General features: G+C 40.2%; 1 long non-coding RNA gene and 1 pseudogene across 4 annotated transcripts; one reads left to right on the forward strand and one right to left on the reverse strand.

Annotated features, from left to right (window-relative positions):
- Positions 1–594: 594 nt before the first annotated feature.
- Positions 595–23,888, reverse strand: LOC139360213 (uncharacterized). 4 transcript variants are annotated; one of them, XR_011617430.1, is made up of 5 exons: positions 23,702–23,888; positions 23,315–23,521; positions 22,539–22,594; positions 21,390–21,510; positions 595–6,446 (listed from the first exon to the last, which is right to left on the reverse strand). It is a non-coding gene; the product is annotated as an uncharacterized lncRNA (long non-coding RNA). The 4 variants fall into 4 exon arrangements; XR_011617428.1 differs by lacking the exon at positions 22,539–22,594 and having other exon boundaries at positions 23,702–23,881; XR_011617429.1 differs by lacking the exon at positions 22,539–22,594 and having other exon boundaries at positions 23,397–23,521; positions 23,702–23,880.
- LOC105495648 (zinc finger protein 396-like) lies at positions 15,561–17,010 on the forward strand (annotated as a pseudogene).
- Positions 23,889–24,726: the final 838 nt, after the last annotated feature.

A 24,726-nucleotide genomic window follows, 5' to 3' on the forward strand; every position in this document is an offset into this window, starting at 1 on the left:
GTCCTGAGTGCTCTGTCTGGATCACAATGTGCTCCTCCCTCAACACTCAGATGAATTCAACATCCCGATTTTTAAACTCAGTATTATCTTTTTAAATAGTTTTTTCTATTGTGTATGAATCTCCAAACTATAGTTTATATGTGGCTGTTACTGACCTTTACATGAGTGGAATAATATGTGCTCTGTTTGGTTTGATATCTTCCACAAAATAAATGTAAGATTAACTCAGGGTATTCCATGTATCCATGTATCTCTGTAACATCCATTTTCATTGCCATTGAAGGAACAATTTATCTGTCCAATCTTTTGCTGATGTGCCTTTGTATTGCTTTCAGTTATTTGCAATAATGATGCTGCTGTGAAAGTTTTTGTCCATATATTCTGATGTACATAAGAATGGCTTTCGTTTTTCACACTTTTCTTTAGCATCTCTCGGGAAGATATAAATATCTTAAATGTTTATGTTTTAATAGCAGAATTTCAACAGGCAAATACTGACCAAACTTAAAGATAACAGTCAAATTACAATCACAATTGGAGATATTAACACTTCTTTCTCACTTATTGTTAGAACAAGCAGGCAAAAAACAAGAGTGCAAAAGATTTATCTTGATTTAATGGCATTTGTATAACACTATATCCAACATTATTTGAACACACGTTCTTTTTCTAGTGAATATGGAATGTTCATGAGGGCAAACATACACTGGGTCAAAAAATAAGTCTCAAGAAATTTCAAAAAGATTCAACACATACAGTGTATTTTCTCTGACCACAATAAAATTAAAGTAGTAATAAATAACTGAGATATCTAGAAAGTCTTCACATATTTAGAAATAAAGCAAAATGTACCTTTATATAACCAATGGGTCAAAGAAGAAATGACAAGGAGCATTAGAAGTATTTTGAACTGAATAGTAATTAAAACATGACAAATAAAAACTTGTGGAATGCAGTCAAAACAGTGCCTAACGTAATATTGCAACTTTAAGTGTTTATATTTAAAAATAAAAATATCTAAAAATAATGATTGAATTTTAAATCCTAAAATTAGACAAATAGAAAAATGGGCTAAATTCAAAGTAGAAATAAATAGTAATCATAAGAGTAGAAATGAAAAGTATGTAATAGAGAAGATTAACAAAGCTAAATATGGATTTTTAAAAGAGATTAATATAATTGATAAATGTCTGCCAAAACTGATCAAGAAATAAGGGAAAATTTAAATTACTAATAGCAGAGAAAAAAGCACTGCCACAGATCTGGCAGACAATGAAACGATAATAAGTGATTACTAACATCTTTCCAGGAAAGAACTTGTAGGTACAAATAATTTTCCTGGTGAATAATGTCAAACATATACAGAAAACATTTTACCAGTGCCACACAAACTCTCAGAAAATAGAGAAGGAGGAAACTTTTCCTAATTCATTCTATGAGACTAGCATTACCATAACACCAGAAAATAGTAATAAAAATGTACAGATTAATATCCCTCACAGACATAGATATGAACATCTTTAGCACCACTTCAGGAAATCAAATCTAACCAAATACAAAAGGTTGTTCTAGCATGACCAAATGGAGTTTGTTCCTGGAATTCAAGGTTGGTTTAATATTTAAAGTCAATCAATGTAATTTACCATACTAAGAGAATAAAGGAGAAAAGCCAGGTAAATATCTCAGAGAGGTGGGAAAAGTGATTGACAAGATTTAATTAACATCCTTTTCAAAAAACAATATCTCAGCAAAGTAGGAATTGAAGGAAATTTCTTTTGTCTCAAGGCAAAAGCAGAGCTATGAAATAATCATAAGGAATTATGCCTTGAGACACACAGCTTTTATACTAGAGTGGATCCTGCAACTGATGAGCAACTTGTGTTCTTGCATCTGGGAGTAGATAGGTTATAGACAGTTGTGTGGTTTGCTGCAAGGCTCAGTGAGAAGACAAATGCCTAATGGGGTTCTGCTGACAATTGTTGATCTCTGTCCCAGATCTCTTAAGGAGACTGGAGCCCAGTGTGGCCTGTGGGTCCCTTATGAGTTGAACTTTTATACCTCCCTGTAGGCAGTGGCTGTACTTATTACAGATGTGCATGGTGCTAAGTACTCTGAGAACTATAAAAATGATAATACTTGATGCACATGTGATGAGGAGACACCACAGTCAGGTGGTTAATGCATGAGCTCTGGAATCAGACAGAATGGGTTCAAATCCTGGCTTCTCCACGACCTTATGACTGACCTGAGAAAGGTTCTAAAGTTGCAAAAGGAAGTGAAACCAAATTTGCCAAAGGAATTTAAGAGAAACCTGTCTGCCAGGAAGAGATGTTGTGGAGTATGGGATCTGGGCAGGAAGGCACTCTGCCTCCACCTCAGAACACTTTGCATCCCAGGTGATGCTGAGGACTCAGGCCTTTCCAAGATGGCCACAAAGAAGGCTCATTTTGCTTCAGGGTTTGGAAAGGTGATAGATCCTGTTTTGTTGGTTTTTTTTAAATTTAAAAAAAACGGTATCCCCAGACTGTATCTACCAGCATGGAGGTGGGGTAGGGTATGGGGGTAAAGAGATATCCTCTGTGGTGGCTGCCTAAAAGGAAGAGGCTGGGATAAGTTGCACCCATGCCACTTAGTCACTCCTTCCCCACTTTAGCACATGCCTTGCTGCTGCCATCCTGGGCCTCCTGAGTGCCTCAGTATCTGCAAGAGACAGAGCAAAACCCTGTCTCTTTCCATCCCTGACTTTCTTACTCTGACCTCCAGTGAGCTGGGCCCTCACTCTGGCACAATCCAGGTTGCTCCAGCCCTCTGACTTTGAGCAGATTCTGCCCTCAAGTGACTCAGAGAGAAACGGCTAGTGGACTCCCAGGCACTGGTTGCTGAAGCTGCCCCTCCAGGCCAGAAGTTGAGAAGCCTGCAGACCTGGTGCCCTGGTGGAGCCAACTCTGCTGGAACTAAGTACCCACAGTCCTGAACAGTTCCCACATAGCATGGGGCCCCATCCAGTGGCAAACATCTGCAACTAGCAGGTGGAAGTTCCAAAGGAACAGCCAAAAAGTCTCACTGGGGAAAGGCCCCTGGGCTTCCACCTTTGCCTGCTGGTGACTTTTCTTCACTTCCTTTGCAGTGCACCCTCTATAATGTAGCCCAGTGGTGCATCACAAACACCAGGCTGAAGAGTGCATAGTTTTCCTTGGAAGAGTAGGTAGCTAGGAAGCATCTCCAAATTGCATTCTACATCCTCAGTATCAGATATGTATGCCCTGCTTTTCAACAGCAATGCTTTTAGCAAGCTTCTCCCCCAGCCTCACTGAATGCCAGTCCCCTGACTGTCACCCCACTGGTTCATCCAGACCACTGTGCTCCTTCCTCACTTCTACAGGTACCTCAGTCTTCACTGACTAACTGACACGATTTGGCTCTATGTCCCCACCCAAATCTCATTTTGAATTGTAATCCCCACGTGTGGAGGGAGGGACCTGGTGGGAGGTGATTGGACTGTAGGGGTGGTTTCCCCCATGCTGTTCTCATGATAGTGAGGGAATTCTCATGAGATGTGGTGGTTTATAAGTGGCAGTTTCCCCCGCACTCTCTCTCCTGCCGCCAAGTAAGACTTGCCTTGCTTCCCCTTTGCCTTCTGCCATGATTGTAAGTTTCCTGTGGCCTCCAGCCATGCGGAACTGTGAGTTAATTAAACCTCTTTTGTTTATAAATTACTCAGCCCCACATGGTTCTTTATAGCAGTGTGTAGACAGATGAATATACCAACCCATCATTAACTGGCCAACCTTATCACTTCCACTGCCCAGTTAGCCCATCTGCAGACTTGACCTTCCAGCCTGCTTTGAACTTTGAGATGACCAACATGAACACCACTCGCTATTCTCTGGGTCTCATCTCCTGGTCCCCCCAAGATTCAGGGTTAGCCTGGAAGACTCAAGCTCTGGGTAGGTTTCCTTTGGTCTTGGAACTCCCATTTGAGCAGCTCATTGCAGTGTGGAGCGGACAGCCCCCTGCAAAAGGCAGTCTCCACTAACCCACCTATGTTTATGGTAAACATCCCTACCCCACTTTGAACCTTTCCTTTAGCCCAGAAGCCACCTCTCAGTCACATTCAGAGCTCCTAAAGGGCAGCAGCAGAGAGTCAGTCTTCCTAGGTTCCCTGTCTGCACCAGCATACTTATCACTACTTCAGCAATTGTCTGTTTTCTAGTAGCTAGGACCTTGGCCAATGGGGCAGTCAAGCCTGCCTTTGACTCTGATGAAATCAATATGGCTACCATGTTGCCTTTCTAGCCTTCCCGTGGCAGGATCCCCTGACATATTTGATAACATTTACCCTTTGAGAAATGTAAAATCTCAGTACAAGCTCTAAACTGAGCCTCTACTGCAGCCCAGACACCCAATGGGAGCATAATGCCATCAGATTTTTGCATACATGGTACCCCTATGTCCATCTTTGATATCTCTATTAGCACCCACCCAACCTTGGGTGGCACCTCAGGTCCTTTTCCCATTTGCACAACCACTACTTCTAGCTCTGGAGCCATCACTGGATGCGCAGCACCAGGCACAGTTCACCTTTTGCTAACTCCTCTCCCGACCCATTTCCATTCATGGACTCTGGGGCTTCTTTGGGTCATGACAGCTCTAGGACCAGTGTGTCTGCCCCAGGCCCAGCTGCACATCTGAAGCACTCAGCTTTACAACAGGGCCTAGAGGAGCATGCAGCACCTTAACTTATGTTGGGGAGGCTTACACATGAGCACTAGGGGTCCTGCAAGCCTATAGCACCTCTGGTATAGTTGGAGAGGGCAGTACTACTGAAAGCAAAAACTCCCGGGAAACGCTTTCCTCCCTGCCTACAGTCAGAGCAGCTGGGGCCTGTCCTGCCAAAGCACACCTCTTAGAACATCACTGAGAAGAAACATGTTCCAGAAGGCACCTCTGTTCCTTCTTGTGTTCATAGCACCTGGAAACCATCTGGCCAAAGCACACCTGTTGTGGTTGGAGGAGCCCGTGCATACCAGTGCTTGGGACACTTCTGTCTTGCCCACAGACAGACCACCTGGAATGCAGCTGGCCAGAGCACATCTGCATCCCTCAAAGGGAAGGAGAAAGCAGCACATCTATGCTTGGAGGCCCTTGTGTTTCCACCACAAGCAGAGCACCCTGTGTTCCATCTTTCCAAGCATCTATGTTGCAGTAGTGGGGGACAACACACTACCTGAGACTGAAAGTCTTCTCTTCCTGTGTCTGGTCAGAGCGCTTGGGGCCCATATGGCCAAAGCAAACCTGTTACTACAGGAGAAACCTGCACAACAGAGAAGAAACATGTGCCCCAAGATACTTCTGTTCATGACTTCTGTCAAACACCTGCGGACCACACAAGCCTGAGCACATCTGTTTCTGTTGGAGGAGCTGCTGCCATATCTGTGATGGAAGAAACTACTGTTTATGAATACAATCAGAGCATGTGGGGGCCATAAGTCCAGAGTATGGGCAGTGCAGTGCCTGTAATGGGAGGAGATGGCACCATACCTGTAATGGGAGGAGATGGCACCATATATGGGTTTGTTTGGTGGGGGACACTTCTATTCACGAACACAGCCAGAATGCCTGGGGTCCACAAGTCCAGAATTCAGGTGGACAATGGGAGGAAACAGCACCCTACCTGTGCCTGCAGAAACTTCTGTCCATGAATAGTCAGAGAGCCTGAGGTCCACAAGTCCAGATTAAAGATGGTGCAATGGCAGGACACAGCCCCACACCTATGCTTACTTGAGAATACAGCCAGAGTGCCTGGGGTCCACAAGTGAGGATTCAGGTGGCAAGTGGAGGGTACAGTACCATTCAAGTGTTTGGATACCCTTTTCACCATCATTCAGAGCAGCTGGGACACTGGTGGCTGGAGCGCACTTGTTGCTCAGATGGGAGAACACATTGAAGAAGATACTTCTATTCTCACCTTCAATTGGAACCTTCCCCCTTTAATTTTGGAGAAAACAACATCACTGAGAAAATATCTGTGCTTCAGGACCTTTTCCACCTGCTTTTGATCGGGTCAAATGTGCTTCTGTGGTGGGCACAGCAAGCACAGCCTTGTCTTCGGGGCACCCTCGGCACCTGCACAGGGATTCTTTGGGGACAGAAGCACGTGGCATCACCCTATTTGTTTTCCTCTCATGTAAGACTTAGGGTCCTCAGTGACCGAAAGCAAAAGCTTCCTCTAGAAACGGCAGGTGACCACTGTTCCCTTTAATTTGATCTTGTTCTGCTGGGAGCACGTTCCGTGCCTTCTAGTTACAGCAAACAAGCTTCACCTGCTCTTTGTCCTTCTAGGGCAAACTGGAAACCCAACACCCTGGGGTGTTTGTGAATGTGTCCAAGGTCTTGGGTTCAGATGAGCCAAGTCAGAAGTTGACACACTGGCCTAAGATGTTCCCCTGTGGAGAGAAGAGAGAGGTCAGTGAGTATCAGCTGTGCAACACTGCACTCTGCTTTCAGTGTTACACTCTGGTTTCAGTGTTATCCTGGAAGACCTGAGCTCTGGGCAGGTTTCCTCTGGTCTTGGAACTGTCAGTACACCCACTGCTATCTATGTCTGCCACGTTTCCTCTGCTCATGTGTTTTTGCTCTAACTCAATGATGGAGAAAATACTGACTTGTATAAGCCATGATTGTTGAGCCAGGCTTAACTGTGCAAAGTTTCTGTGGCCCAGGGCCCAGGGTCTAGAACATGGAGTTGAAATGTCTTTTTTGTTTGTTTGTTTAATTTAGTTGTATACCAGTAATTCACACACGTTCACAACTTTTTTTGGTTGCAGGGGATTGTGGGGGAGACATGGGGTCTCATCATGTTGCCCAGCCTGGTCTCAAACTTGGCTCAAGTGATCCTCCTGCCTTGGCCTCCCAAAGAGTTGGGATAACAGGTGTGAGCCACCACGTCCAGCCACATTCACACTTTCACCTGTGGATGATTGGCTTGGCAATCAGGCTTTTGGGCCTGGAGGAAAAAAGGAAGAAAAAACTCATGTACGACTGCTCCGTAATTTTTTAAAAAATTAAGTCTGTTAGAGTGTAATAGACTACATAGATATTAGTATCATGTTGCTTTGACAAATTACAAATGATTATCTTTTAAGATAAATAGTATGATAGGTTCTATTTGGAAAAATAACTGGTCTATCTTGAGTCCTAACTACAAAAATATCATCACAAGATTTCTAATTTCACAGAGACTTGGCTGACCTTGGAGTTGTACTGTGCTGAAAACACAATCTTCTTAAAGATATTTTACAACTTATAAAGGTATCTTAAGATAGTGGAAAGAAAAATAAAGTACAAGCATTTCCTTCAGCTGCCTACAGATTACAGTTGTCCCTTGAACAATGTGTGGGGGTAAGGGGCTCTGCTTCCCCCACGCAGTCCAAAATGTCTGCATGACTTGTGACTTCCCCAAAACTTAACTACTAATAGCCTACTGTTGACTGGAGATCTCACTGATAACATGAACAGTTAACACATTCTGTATGTTATATGTATTATATACGGCATATTTATAATATAATAAGCTAGAGAAAAGAAAATGGATGAGTGGATCATCATAAAGGTTTCATCCTTGTCATTTTCGTGTTGAGCAGGCTGAGGAGGAGGAGGAGGAGGATGAAAGGGAGGGATTGGTCTTGCTGTCTCAGGAGTGGCTGCAGTGGAAGAAAATCCATATGTAAGTGGATCTGTGCAGTTCAGACCCGTGTTGTTCAAGAGTCAATGAATTATATTAAACAGTGCTAGGTCTTGGTGATATAGAATTCAAAGATTTATCTCTTGCATCCCAGTAATTTACAGTATAGCAGAGAGAGACAGATAAATAAACCAAATATTACACCTGGAAAGACAGTGGTGGTGATACGGGAGTAGGTAAGAAGGATGTAAAACTAGGTGTGAGACCAGTTAGAATGGTGATCATTAAAAAGTCAGGAAACAACAGGTGCTGGAGAGGATGTGGAAAAATAGGAACACTTTTACACTGTTGGTGGGGCTATAAACTAGTTCAACTATTGTGGAAGATAGTGTGGCGATTCCACAAGGATCTAGAACTAGAAATACCATTTGACCCAGCGATCCCATTACTGGGTAGATACCCAAAGGATTATAAATCATGCTACTACAAAGACACATGCACACGTATGTTTATTGCGGCACCATTCACAATAGCAAAGACTTGGAACCAACCCAAATGTCCATCAATGATAGACTGGATTAAGAAAATGTGGCACATATACACCATGGAATACTATGCAGCCATAAAAAAGGATGAGTTCATGTCCTATGTAGGGACATGGATGAAGCTGGAAACCATCATTCTGAGCAAACTATCACAAGGACAGAAAATCAAACACTGCAGGTTCTCACTCATAGGTGGGAATTGAACAATGAGAACACTTGGACACAGGAAGGGGAACATCACACACAGAGGCCTGTCGTGGGGTGGGAGGAGGGGGAGGGATAGCATTAGGAGATATACCTAATGTAAATGACAAGTTAATGGGTGCAGCACACCAACATGGCACACGTATACATAGGTAACAAACCTGCACATTGTGACCATGTACCCTAGAACTTAAAGTATAATAAAAAAAAAAAAAGAAAGAAAGAAAGAAAGAAGGGAAAGGAAGCTTAGATTGGACCTTGAAAGATGGACAGAAATTGAATAGGAGGGAGGAAAGAAGGCATTTTAGGCAGCTTGAGCACTAAAGTAATAATAATAATGCTTTTTGAAAAGAAAAGAGGAAACCAGCTTATCTAGAATAATAAGGAAATATGATTTGTGATGGAGAAACTTGCTTTATTGCTAAGTTTATTTCATAAGATATCTTTGATATATTACAAACTATATTTTTGTATACTTGAGCAGATCCCAGAAAAATATTTTGTAATTATTCTGAATATTGACTCTAAAGTGATATAAAAACTATGATTACTATGAAAATTTCATTATTTTAGTGTATTGAGGGTGGAAGATTTCAGTACATATGCTCTGTAATACTGTCATCTCTGTGCACAAGCTTGTTCTCAAGTCAGCCAGTGGCTTTTTGTATAGTCTTATAATTTATGGTTAATATGTTCCTATACCTTTCTTCTTCTATTAAAAAAGTCAAATTAGCCAAAAAAAAAAAAAGCAAAAACAAAAAAACTTTTTGAACACGTAGTGCCTTGGCTTCCACATTGTTTTGGAGTCTTCCAAGCTATGCAGCTAATATTGTTAGAAGTAAGGTTTTAAATATAACTCCATTTTATAACAACAACAACCAAAAAAAAACTAGGTGTGAGAGAGATGGAAAAAGATAAAATAAAATAAATAATAAAAAAAGAAGAAGGAGGAAGTGACCAGGCAGAGAAAGGTTATTTGGGAGTCAAAGAAATAGCATGTTAAAAGTCAGGGAAGACTAATCTGTATAACAAACCTGCACATGTATCCTGGAACTTTAAATTAAATTAAAAGTCAGGGAAGAAAGAGATCATGACCCTGTGGGACACTAGGCAAGTAGTCAAATGTGGTTGGACAGTGAAACCCAAGCTGGGAGATGTGGCTGCTGTGTTCAGCAAGTGCAGATCATGGACAAACAGACATGCCATGAGGGGGCATTTGTCTGTTATCCACAAAGTATGAGGAATCATGAAAGGATAAGCAAAGAAGTTACATGATATATAGAGATTTTAGAAACACTCCATGCCTCCCGGAAAGGAAGAATTAAATAGATGCCAGAATAGAAGCAGATAGGCTTAAGAAATTTTTTTGCAGTGACCCAATGCAAAAATGAGCCACTGAGCTCCCAGTCTAGAGGAATTGACAGTGGGATAGTTGAAGAGATAAGGCAGGAGGCAAGGGAAGTAGGCGATGCCAACAAGACCAGGGCTATTTTAGCCATCTGGTTTAGATAAACCAACATTAGTTGTTTTGGAAAACATACAGTAAGTTAACTTTCTAATAGTTTGACATGGCTGTGGAAGACCCAGGTGATATGCATAAAGCTGTTCATTAGTCATCAGTTGGGCATACATATTATTATTTGAGACAAAATGAGTAGTCTAAGGAATACTTTAGGTAATAGCATCAATTTTTAAAAAACAAGGATAAAAATCTTATGAAAGCTAATTCTAGTTGGAGAAAATAAAATAAACAACAAATGTAATAAATTGGTAAATTATTTGATAGGTTCCAGCAGCAACTTCAGGGAGACGAAGGGCAGCCAACGTAGGATTGAGTTTGGGGCTAGGGAGAAGTGTGAGTTTCTATTTAAATAGACTGGAAATGGTAAACCTCATTGGGAAGGTGGAATCTGAGCAAAGTCTAGAAGGCAACAATTAAGCAAACCACACAGTTACCTGAGGGAAAGGCATTCCAATTAGTGGGACTAGCCACTGTAAAGGCTCAGAGGAAGGACGTCTCTTGCCCACAGGGAGGAGTGAGTAACTCAACAGGGGGCCAGAATGAAGTTCGCACTTTGCAGAGTGGGAAGAGGGGAGAACAGAGATGGAGAGGGATGAAGAGACTAAGTGGGGCCTTGGAGGATGTGATAAGAACATTGCTGCCAGGCGCGGTGGCTCAAGCCTGTAATCCCAGCACTTTGGGAGGCCGAGACGGGCGGATCACGAGGTCAGGAGATCGAGACCATCCTGGCTAACACGGTGAAACCCCACCTCTACTAAAAAATACAAAAAACTAGCTGGGCGAGGTAACGGGCGCCTGTAGTTCCAGCTACACGGGAGGCTGAGGCAGGAGAATGGCGAAAATCTGGGAGGCAGAGCTTGCAGTGAGCTGAGATCTGGCCACTGCACTCCAGCCCGGGCGACAGAGCAAGACTCCATCTCAAAAAAAAAAAAAAACAAAAGAACATTGCCTTTTACTCACAGATGGAAATCATGGAGGGTTTGGAGCAAAGGATGATATGATCTGACTGAGGTTTAATAGGATCATTCTGATTTCTGGGGATGAGAGACAATTTAGGTGGCTATGGCCATAGTCATGAAGGCTTGGACACAGTGGTGGTGGTGCAGGTGATGAGAAGTAAAATTTGTATATATTTTGAAGCATTTTCTGTTGGCTTGAATGGCAGGAGCATGTGTGGAAAAGGAAGAAGGAATCTATAGACTTATAGACTTGCTATTTGAGTTTAGAAAAGGTTTTGGCCTCATCAAGGTATACTCGGTCACTAGGTGTATGAAAAAAGATGGCTGAGGGAGAATTCCTAGAAGGGGAAAATAGGGAGTGAGGACATGTGAGGATAACAGACTCCTAAATACATGTGGTTGAGTTCATTGCTTGTGCGTATGGAAATTACCCCAACCTCAAACCATCACACAAATGATGAATTGAAGATATCAGATAACAAGAAACATGAAAAAAACTAAATCCAGGTACATCATAATCAAACCGCTTAGTCACTAGAAGAAAATCAAAAGACATCCCAACAAAAAGCACGCATTACGTGTTCCAAACACATGCATTGTTCTAATGAGAAACAAAGAAAAGAAAGAGTAAGATGTAGCTACAGATGAATGAACAAAATTTGAATATATTATTATCAAAAGTTCCCCCCAAACAGAATATGGCACACTTCTCATTGGAAATATACAAGCTAGAACTTAATGGGTTAGTATTTTTTTAAACTCGAAAGAAAACAATACTGTGAACCTATACCCTGTGAACCTGCCAGAATGTGGAGAAACAGGTGCTAACACTACACCCAGTGAAACTCTTTTAAAAGTGAAGGTACACACACACATACACACACACACAACTCAACCTTTTTATACACATAAGTGCTTCAATAATTTATCGCTAGCATACCTTTCATTTAAAAAAAAGTTAAAGGAAGTCCTCCAGGCAAGAGAAAAATAGTGCAAGTTAGAAATCTGGATCTACACAAGCGAATGAGTAGCAATGGAAAAATATAAAAATATATGCATATACATACATATGTGTGTGTGTATGGGTGTATGTGTGTGAGAATGTCAAACACTTTTTGTAAAAGCAAAATGTATGGCACAATAACACAAATGGTAAGACGAGAGAAATGGAAGTGTACTGTTCTTATTGTATAATTCTTATACTGTATGTGAAACAATATAATATTAACTTGGAGGTAGACTATATATGTTACTCTATATAGTTTATACTATAGCAAGTAGTATATCCTATATAATATAAAGAATCACTTTTAAAACACTTAAGAATTATATCTAGTAGGTAAACAAGAGAGATAAAATGGAATCACGAAAATAATCCAAAAGAAGGTATACAAAAAGGAAAAGGAAACAAAGACCAGATGGAACAAACAGGAAACAGCAGCAAAATTGTCAGTGTAGACACAACGACATCTAACTATATTAGATTTAATGGTCTAAATGTATGATTTGAAAGGCAGAGATTGTGAGATTGGATTAAAAATACAAAACTATATGCTATGTATTTAAAAAAAAAGCCACTTGAGGCTGGGCGCAGTGGCTCATGCCTGTAATCCTAGCACTTTGGGAGGCCGAGGCAGGCGGATCATGAGGCCGGGAGATGGAGACCATCCTGGCTAACACGGTGAAACCCCATCTCTACTAAAAATACAAAATATTAGCTGGGTGTGGTGGCAGGCACCTGTAGTCCCAGCTACTTGGGAAGCTGAGGCAGGAGAATGGCATGAACCTGGGAGGCGGAGCTTGCAGTGAGCCGAGATCACGCCACTGCACTCTAGCCTGGGCGACAGAGCAAGACTCTGTCTCAAAACAAAAACAAAAACAAAAACAAAACAAAACAAAACAAAACAAAAATGACTTGAAACATAACAACGAATATAACTGAAAGGATAAGGATGGAAAAAGATATGCTATGTTAACACCAATGTAAAGAAATCTGGAATAGTTATATCAAATGGAGTAGATTTCAGACAAAGAATATAAATAAGGAATGAAAAGAGTTATTTGATAATGATAAAAGGATTAATTCAACAATAGGTCATAACAATGCTAAATGTTTTTGCACCCAATACTAGAGCTTCACATTATATGAAACAAGGCTGACAAAACTCAAAAGAGAAGTAGCATATGAGTCAAAGAAATCTCAAGAAAAATTTAAAAATATTTTGAATCAAATTAAAGTGAAAACACAACTTACCAAAATTTGTGGCACACAGAGCATGTAGTTCTTAGAAGAAATTTATAGAAATGGATGCATATATTAGAATGGAAGAAATCTAAAATCAATCTCAACCCTTACCTTCGGAAACTACAAAAAGAAGAGCAATTTAAGTCCAAAGTAAGTGAAATAAAAAATAATTAGAGCAGAAATCAGTGAAATTGAAAACAGGAAAACAATAGAGAAAATCAATAAAACCAAAATTAGCTCTTTGAAAATATCAATAAAACTGATAAATGTCTAAATAAAATAACCAAGAAAAGGTAGAGCAGACAGAAAAAGGAATATCACTATTGAATCACAGATATTAAAAGCATAATAAAAAATATTAGAATGCCACAAACTTGATAATGTAGATTAAATGGTCAATTCCTTGAAAGACACAGTCTGCCAAAAGGATAAATAGAGAATATAAATAAGCCTATATCTATCAAAGTAATTGAATCAACAATCAATAACCTTCCAAAACAGAAAGCACTAGGTCCTGGTGCTTTTACTGGTGAATTCTAAATATTTGAGAAAGAAATTAAGCTCTTTACAAGCAGCTCTAGAAAACTGAGGCAGAGGGAAAACTTCCTCACTCATTCTATGAGAATAGCATTATCCTAGTACCAAAATCAGACAAATCCATTGCAGAAAAAAAAAAACTATAGACCAATATCTTTCATTAATATAAATGGAAAAAGCCTCAATAAAATATTAACAAATCAAAACCAAAAATGTATAAAAATAATTATACATTATGGCCAAGTGGAATTTATTCCAGGTACGCAAGTCTGATTCAACATTTGAAAATCAATTAATGCAATCTATCATATCAACAGGCTAAAGAAAAAAAGTATATAATCATATCAATAGATGCAAAAAAAGCATCGGAGAAAAATCCAACATCTATTTGTGATAAAAAGCTTTCAGCAAACTAAGAATAAAGAGTAGAACATTCTCAACTTGATAAAATATCTACCAAAAAAACCTACATCGTATTTAATGGTAATAAACTAGATGCTTTTCTTCTAATACTGGGAACAAGACAAGGACTTCTACTCAACATGGTAATGAAGTAAGATAAGCAAAGGACACAAAACATATACAGACTGGGAAGGAAGAAATAAAACTGTCATTTTTGGCAGATACATAATTGTCTGTATACAAAAACCCCAAAGAATCAATAACAACAACAAATGACCTCTAACAACTAATAAGTGATTATAGTAAGGTTGCAGGATACAAGATTAATACACAAAAGACAAGTGTTTTCCTATGTAGTAGAAATGAATAATTGGAATTTCAAGTTAAAAACACATAATACCAATAATATCATTTACATTAGCTCCTAGAAATATGAAATATGTAGGTATAAATCTAACAAAATGTGCACAAGATTTATATGAGGAGAATTGTAAAACTCTGATGATAGAGATTAAAAATGTAATCAAATGGAAAGATATTCCATGTTCATTGATGGAGAGACTCAATATTGTTGAGATGTGATTTATTCTCAAATTGCCTGTATTTCAACAGAATCCAAATAGAAATACCAGCAAGTTGCTTTGTGGATATTAACAAACTGATTCTAAAGTTCATAAGGAAAGTCTAAAGGACCAGAATATCCAGCGCAGTATTAAAGAATGAAGCATATTGACACTACCCAACCTCAAGACTTACTATAAGGCTACAGTAGTCAAGACAGTGTGGTATTGAAGAAAAAGCAGATAAATTGATTAACAGAACAGAATAAATAACCCAGAAATAGATCCATACACATATAGTTAACTGATACTTGACCAAGGAGACAGGCAATTCAGTGGAGAAATGATAGCCTTTCCAACAAATGGTGCTGGAACAACTGGATTTACACGTGTTAAAAAACTTAACTTGGATACTGACCTTACACCTTTCACATAAATTAACTCAAAATTTACCACAGACCCAGATGTAAAAATTATAAAACTTTTAGGAGATAACATAGGAGAAAAATCTAAGTGACCTTGGGTTTGGCAATAACTTTTTAGATACAACACAAAAAGCTTGATCCATGAAAGAAAAAAAAAAAAAAAAGATCAACTGGACCTCATTAATGTTAAAAACTACTGCTCACTAAAAACTATTAAGAGAATGAAAAAATGAGCCACTGACTAGGGAAAATTATTTGTAAAACACATCTCTGATAAAGGACTGGTAATTGAAATATAAAAAGACCTCTTAAAACTCAACAGTAAGAAAATGAACAACCAATTAAAAAGTGGCCAAAAATCTGAACAGACACCTCAACAACAAAAATATACAGATGACAAATAAGATATGAAAATATGCTTAACATCCTGTGTTTAGGTAAGAGCAAATTAAAATAATGAGATACCACTACTCACCTGTTAGAGTGGCTGAAATCCAAAACACTGACAACATCAAATGCTGGTAACGATGTAGAGAAATGGTATATCCACTTGGAAGACACTTTGGTGGTTTCTTACAAAGCTAATCATACTCTTACCATATGATTCAGCTATTGTGCTCCTAAGTATTTACCTAAATGAATTGAAATCTGTATCCACGTAAAAACTTGTACAAGAGGGCTGGGTGCAGTGGCTCACGCCTGTGATGGCTTGAGCCCGGATGCTCAAGACCAGCCTAGGGCAACATAGCCAGACCTTCATCTCTACAAAAATTTTAAAAATTGGCTGGGCATGGTGGCATGTGCCTGTAGTCACAGCTACTTGGAAGGCTGAGGCAGAAGGATCACTCAAGCCCAGGAGTTCAAGGGTGCAGTGAGCTGTGATAGTGCTACTGCACTACAGCCTGGGAGACAAAGCAGGACCCAGGCTCAAGAAAAAAAAATGGCAACATGGTTTCTCTATGGTCCCCACCAGCCGCCAGCACCGGAAGCAGCTGCGAAGCCAGCCTTCCCCAGTTTCTCCCCGGCAGCGCTGGGTTGGTGCTTCCCCGCCGGCAAGAGTGTCCATAAGGAGAGCTCCACTTCCTTGAGGATTAAAGCCTAACAGTACTGAGGTATTTGCCAGTCAAAATGTCTGCAAAATTGGGAAAGTCATTATCACTCCTAACACAATTTAGAGGAGTGTGATGGGATTCTGACAGTGAAGACAGAAGAGCAGACCGGTGATCTGGACTCTAGCCTCCATTGGAGCAGCAGCTACAGCCCAGAGACCTTCCGCTGGCAGACCTTCTGCAGTCAGTTTGACTACCAGGATTCACCGGGGCCCCTGGAGGCTCTGAGCCAGCTCTGGGAACTTTGTCATCTCTGACTGAGGCCAGAGGTGCACACCAAGGAGCAGATCCTGGAGCTGCTGGTGCTGGAGCAGTTCCTGGCCATCCTCTCAAAAAACCTGCAGCCCTGGATGCAGAGGCATCATCCAGAAAACGGAGAGGAAGCTGTGGCTATGCTGGAGGATGTGCAGAGAGAGCTTGATGGACCAGGGCAGGTCTTTTTTGGACAAAGAAAGGACATGGTTGCAGAGAAGCTAGCACCTTCAGAAATCACTGAGCAATTACCAGCTAGCCAGCGCATGCCCGTGAAAAAGCAGCTCTAGGGAGCATCATGGGAGCTGCAGTCCTTAAGACCACATGATGAAGACATCAAAACTATAAATGTGAAATCCGCTTCAAGGCAAAAGACTTCTTCAGGCATAGAACTGCATCACGATGTTTCCAACATCCTCCGTATGAATGCCTCCCAGAGTTCCACATATAGAGGAATCTATGAACAAGATGATTCAAAATATGAGCATAGGATTGTAGAGTCCCAAAAGAATATGTACTTCAAGCCTAGGCTGAAGTGTCCCAGGTCACTGTCAGGAGGCAGATAAATAAAGGGCCTTAATCTCTTATGAAAGCTCACAAGACCCTCTATACTATTGATGATATCAAATTAATTTCCTGTATTGGAAAAAAATAATCTCCTTTGCAATGTATTTTGGAAATAACTCATTGGAAACATTAAAATGACTGCATGTCTACAAGAAGTCACCTAAACATAAGGAATGTTTTCATAATAAGCAACATTATTCTATGGGTGCTTCTGTAAGGTGGATGATCATCTTAATATAAAGGAAAAAGGGAGATGAACAAAATTGTCAAACAAGACTGGTGTACCACAAGTGTTGGCAAGCGCAGTGTGTGATAGAGAAATGTACCACAGCTTAACTGGAAGAGGAAGCCCTTAACTGCTGATCACAATGCCTCAGTGTCCCCTTTTCCAGCATAAATCAGCCATGAATATGTTTCAAACATCACAAGACAACCTTTTCAGAGTCTCCTGCATTCTTAGTAAGATGAGTTTCTAGACATGCTGTCATGAAATGAGACCCTGGATTTTGATGTTCTTGTACATACGAACAAATCACTGAAGTTCAATTTAAAGGGTCCACTGCAGTCCCTTATAAACAATTGTTGAACCTAACCTTTATAGTTAATAAGTTTTAAAACAACATTTTTGGGATATCTTATTTGACTTATCTATGAGATATGAGTAGCTATAAGTTTTACCTGTATTTAATTCAGTCAGATTTCCTGTTTAAAAACAAAATTACTGACTCGTGCGTTATTAAAGTTATTTTGACAGTATACGCACAGCATAATGATCTCTTTTCCAGAGATTCTTGATAAAATTCTGTAATGTTATTACAAGAATACATGTATTGTGTTTTCCGTGGTGCTACAGTTAACCAATATGGAGGCAAACATCAGAAATCAAAGCCCTTGAAAAAACAGAAGAGGATCTTAGTCAATTTCTTTGTCTGGTTGAGTTCCTCATAGAGTGTAAAACATTTCATTCTCAGAAAATCCAACCATATCTTAGAGTAGCTCCAGAAACTGGTTTAGAGGAACTCCAGAAACATGGAGTGACCACACTCTGCTTAGTTAGTATGCTAATAAATGTAAGATCAGTAGGAGGAGAAATGAATGTGAATTTTATTACAGAATTTTCTGATAGTGATTATGCTTTATAGCTCTACTGAATATGAATATGCATCGAGTTGTATTTTCAGTCATTAAAAATGTAGGATACTTTTTATTTGGGCCTCATTCTCTTTGTAATTAAAGAGAGGAACAAGCCCATCTATTGAAACAACAAATGCCTCAGAGATATGTGTATTGTGAATTACTGCTTAATTATGGGAAAAGTTTCTTAGGTTCTATGCCATCAGCTTTATAAGATTGCATTCTCTTTATTGTGAATAATTTGAATGTCTCCACCAGAAAGTGGTGCGAATCATATCATCTAAATATATGATGAATCTTTAAGGGGTGTTGCTGTGTAATTTGAATTATTTTGCAGTTATGTAGGTATCCTAATGAGTGGATGGTACTAGTTTACATATAAGGAGAATTACTTGATCTAACCTTGATTTTTAAAAATTAACATTTTATTAACACCCCCATTACATTGATTAATTTTCAGGGATAGTAAATACTCCAAAATGAAAACAAACAAAAATAACAACAAAAAACACCTTGCACATGAATGTTTTAGCAGTTTTAATCATAACTGCCTCAAATTAGAAGCAACCAAAATGTCCTTCAAAAAGTGAATAGATAAACCAACCGTGGTATATCTATGCAATGGAATATTATTCAGCAATATGAAGAAATGAGCTGTTGAGCCATGAAAAGAGATGGAAGAACATTAAATTCATGCTGCAAAGTGAAAGAAGACTGTCTGAATAGGTTAAATACTGTATGATTCCAACTATATGACATTTGGAAAGGCAAAACTAGAGACAATAAAAAGATCAGTGGTTGTTAGGAGTTTGGGGGAGGAAGGGATTACATGGAGCACAGGAGATTTTTAGGGTAGTGAAACTATTATGTATGATACTACAATACGGGTACATGATATTATGCAATTGTCAAAATCTGCAGAACTGTATAACAGGGAGAGTTAACCATAATGTGTACTATAGACTTTAGTTAACATATTAATATTGGACCATTAATTGTAACAAATGTACCACATGAATCCAAGTGGTTAATAACAGGATAAACTGTGTATGTACGGGTAGAGAAGATACATGAGAACACACTGTACTTCCTCCTCAATTTCTCTGTGAAATTAATAGTGTTCTAAAATAAGGTTTGTTAATTTAATAAAAAGATTACAGAAGTTGTAACTTGACTTTATTGGTATTTGTAAAACATATAACCCAACACCAGCTGAACACATGTTTCTTTTCAAGAGCACATGGAATGTTCATTAAGATTGGGCCAAAAAATAAGTCTTAATAATTTTGAGATTAAAATACATTTTCTTTGATCACAATAGAATTAAAGTAGAAACAATAACAATATGATGTCTACAAAATCCTCAAATTTACAGATTAAATATTAAATAAATACTATAATAAATATTAAATTTAAATCATTAAATATTTAAAAATATATTCATATCTAGAATGAAAACAAGACACACTTTTATACGACCAATATATTAAAAAACAAGGAAAAATACAAAATATTTTGGACTGAGTAAGCAAAACACAGCAAATCAAAATTTGTGACAGACAGCTAAAGTGTGGCAGCTTTAAGTGTTTATATTTAAAACAGAAACATTTTAAGAAACAATGATTTAAGTTTCTATCCTGAGTAGAAGAATCAAAGAATAAATTAAATACAAAATGAGTAGAAAAGAAGAAATAATAAAAATAGAAGTGGAAATAGAAATGATAGGCATTACATTAATTCTATTAATTTATATTTATAGACATTTCTATATGTAATATAGAAATGATAAAGTGTAATAAAATAGAGAAAGCTCTATCAAGATTGACAAAGAAATAACAAAGAGAAAACTCAAATTACCAATATTAGGAATAAAAAGGGAAGGACATGAGTCAGATCTGAAAGATGCTAAAAGGATAATGGGGAATCATAAACATCCTCTGAGAAAAAACATGCAAGTCCAGATAGTTTTTCTGGTGAATTCGATCAAATGTGTGAGAACAATATTTTACCTGTGTCACACAAACTCTTTCAGAAAGTGGAGAAAGGGGCAACGTTTCCTAACTCATTCTATAAGGCCAGTATTACCCAAATATCAAAATCTAACAAGAAGAGAAAATTACAGATTAATATCACTCATAACATAGACACAAAAGTCTTTAGCAACACTTTAGGAAATCAAACCCAACCAAATATAAAAAGATGATATTTTGTGACTAAGAAAAGTTGTCCCCAGGAAGGCAAAGATTCGTTCGACATCTGAAAATCAATCAATGTAATTCACCATATTAAGAGAATAAAGGAGAAACGTCCTATGGTGATCTCAATAGCTGCGAGTCTCACATCACTTTTCAAAAATATTCTAAGTAAAGCAGGAATTGGAGAGAATTCATTTCTGTGATAAAGCACATCTACAAAAACTCTTCAGTTAATACCATAATGAATACTCTTAACCTATGATTAGGAACTGGGAAAGAATGTCCATTGTCTCTGCTTGTATTTGATAGTTTCCTGGATGTTGCAGCAAATGTGAAAGATAAGAAAAATTAATAAAAGGCATAGAGATAAACAGAGAAGAAGGAAAGGTGCGTTTATGCACAAAAAAAAGTATGCATATGTAGAAAATCCAAAAGAGGGCTGGGCACAGTAACTCACACCTGTAATCACAGCACTTTGGGAGGCCCAAGTGGGCAGATCACCTGAGGTCAGGAGTTCAAGACCAGCCTGGCCAACATGGTGAAACCCCGTTTCTACTGAAAATATAAAAATTAGCCAGGCATGGTGGTACATGCCTAGAATCCCAGCTACTCGGGAGGCTGAGGCAGGACAATCACTTGAACCCAGAAGGCAGAGGATGCAGTGAGCCGGGATCATGCCACCGCACTCCAGCCTAGGGGGACAGACCAAGACTCTGTCAAAAAAAAAAAAAATTCCTAAAGAATCTACAGAGGAACTACAAAATGTGAATAGGAGTTGAGCAAGGTTTCAATATAAAAGTAAATATATCAAAAGCAGTTATTTTGTCCGTATACTATATATGCCCATATATGTATATAGTACATGAGTACACACACACACACACACAGACACACACACACACACATCATTTTCAAGGGCTAGGGAAGTTGATATTGGTCAATTATCAATTTCAGCCAGAGCCCTGACAGCTGGCCTATGGAATTATTGCAAGTGATATTGGTGCCCTTGGGGCATAAAGCTTTTAAGCTAGCATGAATCTTGTACCTACCTGATGTACATCTTACGTCCTTGCTCCTGGGAGAGGACAGCTCACAGACAGCTGAGTTTCAGATTACACATCCTACTTAGAAGAGAAATGCCTCATCATGCCATGCTGACAACTGTTGGTCCTGGCAAATACAGAAGGAAATAAAGAGAAATAAAAGGCCTGTAGATTACAACGGAAGGAAAACTAGCTTTATTCACAGAAACATGATTCCTAGAAACATTATTGTGTATGTAGAAAATCCTAAGGAATCTGCAAAGAAACTACCCGAAATCAAAAGCGATTTTAGCGAGGTTCAATATACAAACTCAATATGTACCCATATATACATTTAGGTACATATATAGTCATGTACCTCGTAACAATGTTTTGGTCAGCAATGAACTGTAAATATGACAGTGCTCCCATAAGATAACATGACATTGCTACTGTTTCTCTTCTGTGTTTAGATATATTTAGATACACAAATACCGTTGTGTTACAATTGCCTCAAATTCAGTATATGCTGTACAGGTTCGTAGCTACAGGCTATACCATATGGCCTAGATGTATAGTCAGTTACACCATCTAGGTTTGTGTAGGTACGGTCTATGATGTTTGCGCAATTACGAAAATCACCTAATGATGCATTTCTCAGAAGGTATTCCCATCGTTAAAGCGACACCGGACTGTGTATGTATTACCTGTATTCTGCCACTGAACTATCAAAAATTAAAATTTAAAAGATTGCATTTACAATAGCACTTACAAACCCCGTAGAATACTTAGAAATAAATTAGCAAAAGCTGTGGAAGATCTATGCACAGACAACTACAAAACAGTGGTTGCAAATTTTCTCTTAAAAAGTCAGAGATTTTTAGGTTGGTGCAAAAGTAATTGCGATTTGAAAGTAATGGCAAAAACCGCAATTACTTTCGCACCAACCTAATAAGTAGCATAGGCTTTGTGGGTCACATTGTCTGTGACACAGACTCTTTGTGTTTCTGTGTTTTCTGCAACTCTTTAAAATTGTTAATATGATCCTTCACTCACTGGCCTTACATAAACAGGCTACGGGCTAAATTTGTTGGCCCATACGCTGCAGTGCTGATCCTTGCTATGAAATATTTCGAGGAGAAAATATTCAAGACCTAAATCTATGGAGATACATACCATCCTTGTGACCTGGAAAAGTTAATATTGGCAAGTTGTCCATCTTGGCCAGGACCCTGAAAGATGGTCTATGTTATTGTAAGAAAGATTGGTGTCCTTGGCGGCATAGGCTTTTAAGCTAGGGTGGAATCTGCAGAAGTCTGAGGTGCCATTTCCTGTCCCTATACCTGGGAGAAAATAGCTCTCAGACAGCTGTGTGGTTTTCTGCAAAGCTCAATTAGAAGAGAAATTATCAGGCGTGCTGGTGCATGCCTGCAGTCTCAGCTACTTGAGAAGCTGAGGCGGAAGGATTGCTTGAGCACAGGAGTTCGAGGTTGCGGTGAGCTGTGACTCCAGTCTGCGTGACAGAGTGAGACACTGTCTGGAGAAATTCATCATGGGGATATGCTGATAATTGGTGGCCCCTGCCTACATCCTCCCAGGAGACTGAGCCAGGCCCGGTGTGGCCAATGGTCCACTTATAAATGGAACCAAGTTAGACCTCCTAACAGTGAAGGTACTCATTACAGCTCTGCCATGGTGCTAAGCACCCCAAGTATTATAAAAAAATGTAATCCATCATGTACACACGGTGGGACTACACCAAAGTCTGGTGGTTAAATGCATGATCTGTGGAATCACACAGCATGGGTTCAAACCCTAGCTGGGGTGAGATGGGGAACTTTCTAAGGCTTAAATGCTGTTTTACTAAATCTTGTTTCACTTTTGAAAGTGAAAATACACTGCCTGTTAGAAAGGGAAGTTTTGGGGTGAAGTTTGCAGGCAGTTTAGAATACCTGGTCCCCACTGCAGAAACCATGGCAGCCCAGATATTATAGGTTCAGGTCTTTCCAGGGTGACCACATAGAATGTCCTTGCCTCCAAGATTTGAAGAGCTGCTCTATAAAGGTTCTTGGAGGTGGTGTCCTGAGCCCAGAGCTACCTGCAGGCGGGCAGCAGTTGTGGGGGTGTTGGCATGACCTGATGTCCTCTGTGGCAGTTGCCTGAAAAGAAGAGGCCGAGGGTTCTTTGTCCTGTGTCTCTCCCAATCTTAGTACCTGCCCTGCAGCAGCCTCCCTGGCTGCCGGGGCACACCTGTCACCCCGGGAGACAGTGCCAGCCCGCCCTCGCCAGCCCCTTATCCCAACTCCCACGTCCAGACTTCCAGGAAGCCCAATCCCCACCATGTGGGCTGCTCCTCTACTCCGCAGAGGGGAGGCTCTGCCTCCGGTGACCTCGAGGGAAAGAGCTAGAGCACCCACAGGTGCTGACTGCCGCGGCGCTGAGGACGCTGCACACCCGTTCCCCGGCGGCCCCAGTGCTGCTGACAACCAGCGTCCGCGGCCCCCAACCGTCGAACAGAGCGCGTGGGGCCATCTGGTGCCAAACGCCCGCAACGGAGTGCGGAAGGTCACGAGGCGCTAGAGTCCGGTTGGGGGCAGGCGGTTGGGCCTTGTCACTCTTTGCGAGGCGTCGTTTTTTCTTCTCTTCTGCTTCGCTCCTGTGCACTTGGTGCTGAAGCCCTGGGCTCACACACCCTTTCTCTGTCACGTGTCCAACAGCATCTCACCTGCATCGGGCTGAACAGGAGACCTGAATTTTCTACTCTACTCCAAGGATTCGCCGGCTCACAAACTGCTCTTCCTATCTTCAGCGAGCTTTGTCTGTGCCCTGCTCCTCTGTCCCCCATTGGCTACCATACCCGCCCCCACCAAGCCTACATCACCTCGCTGTCTCTGTTCCTCTCCCGGGCCCCCTTCCAGGCCCTTCTTCCACAATTTCCGGTCTTTGCTCCTGGGTGTTCCGTCGACCCTAAGAGGCGGTATCTGATGTGGCAGGCTCAATGCCTTTCTCTGGCCCTGTCTGCACCTCCAATATATTCAATGACTCAGGAAGGATCCATCCTGCAGGGCGCAAATAGACTCTCCTGTTCGCCACCTGAGCAGAAAGGCACCTCTATGAGGTCTTTGCCACCCAGTCACCCTACCAGACCCAATCAGCACGTGGGAGACGGGGAGGAGAGGAGGACAGATGGAGAGAGACCAAAAGACTACATGGGGCTTTGAAGGATGTCATAAGAACCTTGCCTTTTACTGAGAGATGGGAACCATGGAGGGTTTCAAACTGAGCCTGGCATGATATGACTTAGGCTTTTGTTTTTGTTTTTGTTTTTGAGACAGAGTCTCAGAGTCTAGCTCCCTCGTCCAGG

The sequence above is a fragment of the Macaca nemestrina genome, chromosome 20, assembly GCF_043159975.1.
Source record: "Macaca nemestrina isolate mMacNem1 chromosome 20, mMacNem.hap1, whole genome shotgun sequence".
Taxonomy (NCBI): Eukaryota; Metazoa; Chordata; class Mammalia; order Primates; family Cercopithecidae; genus Macaca; species Macaca nemestrina.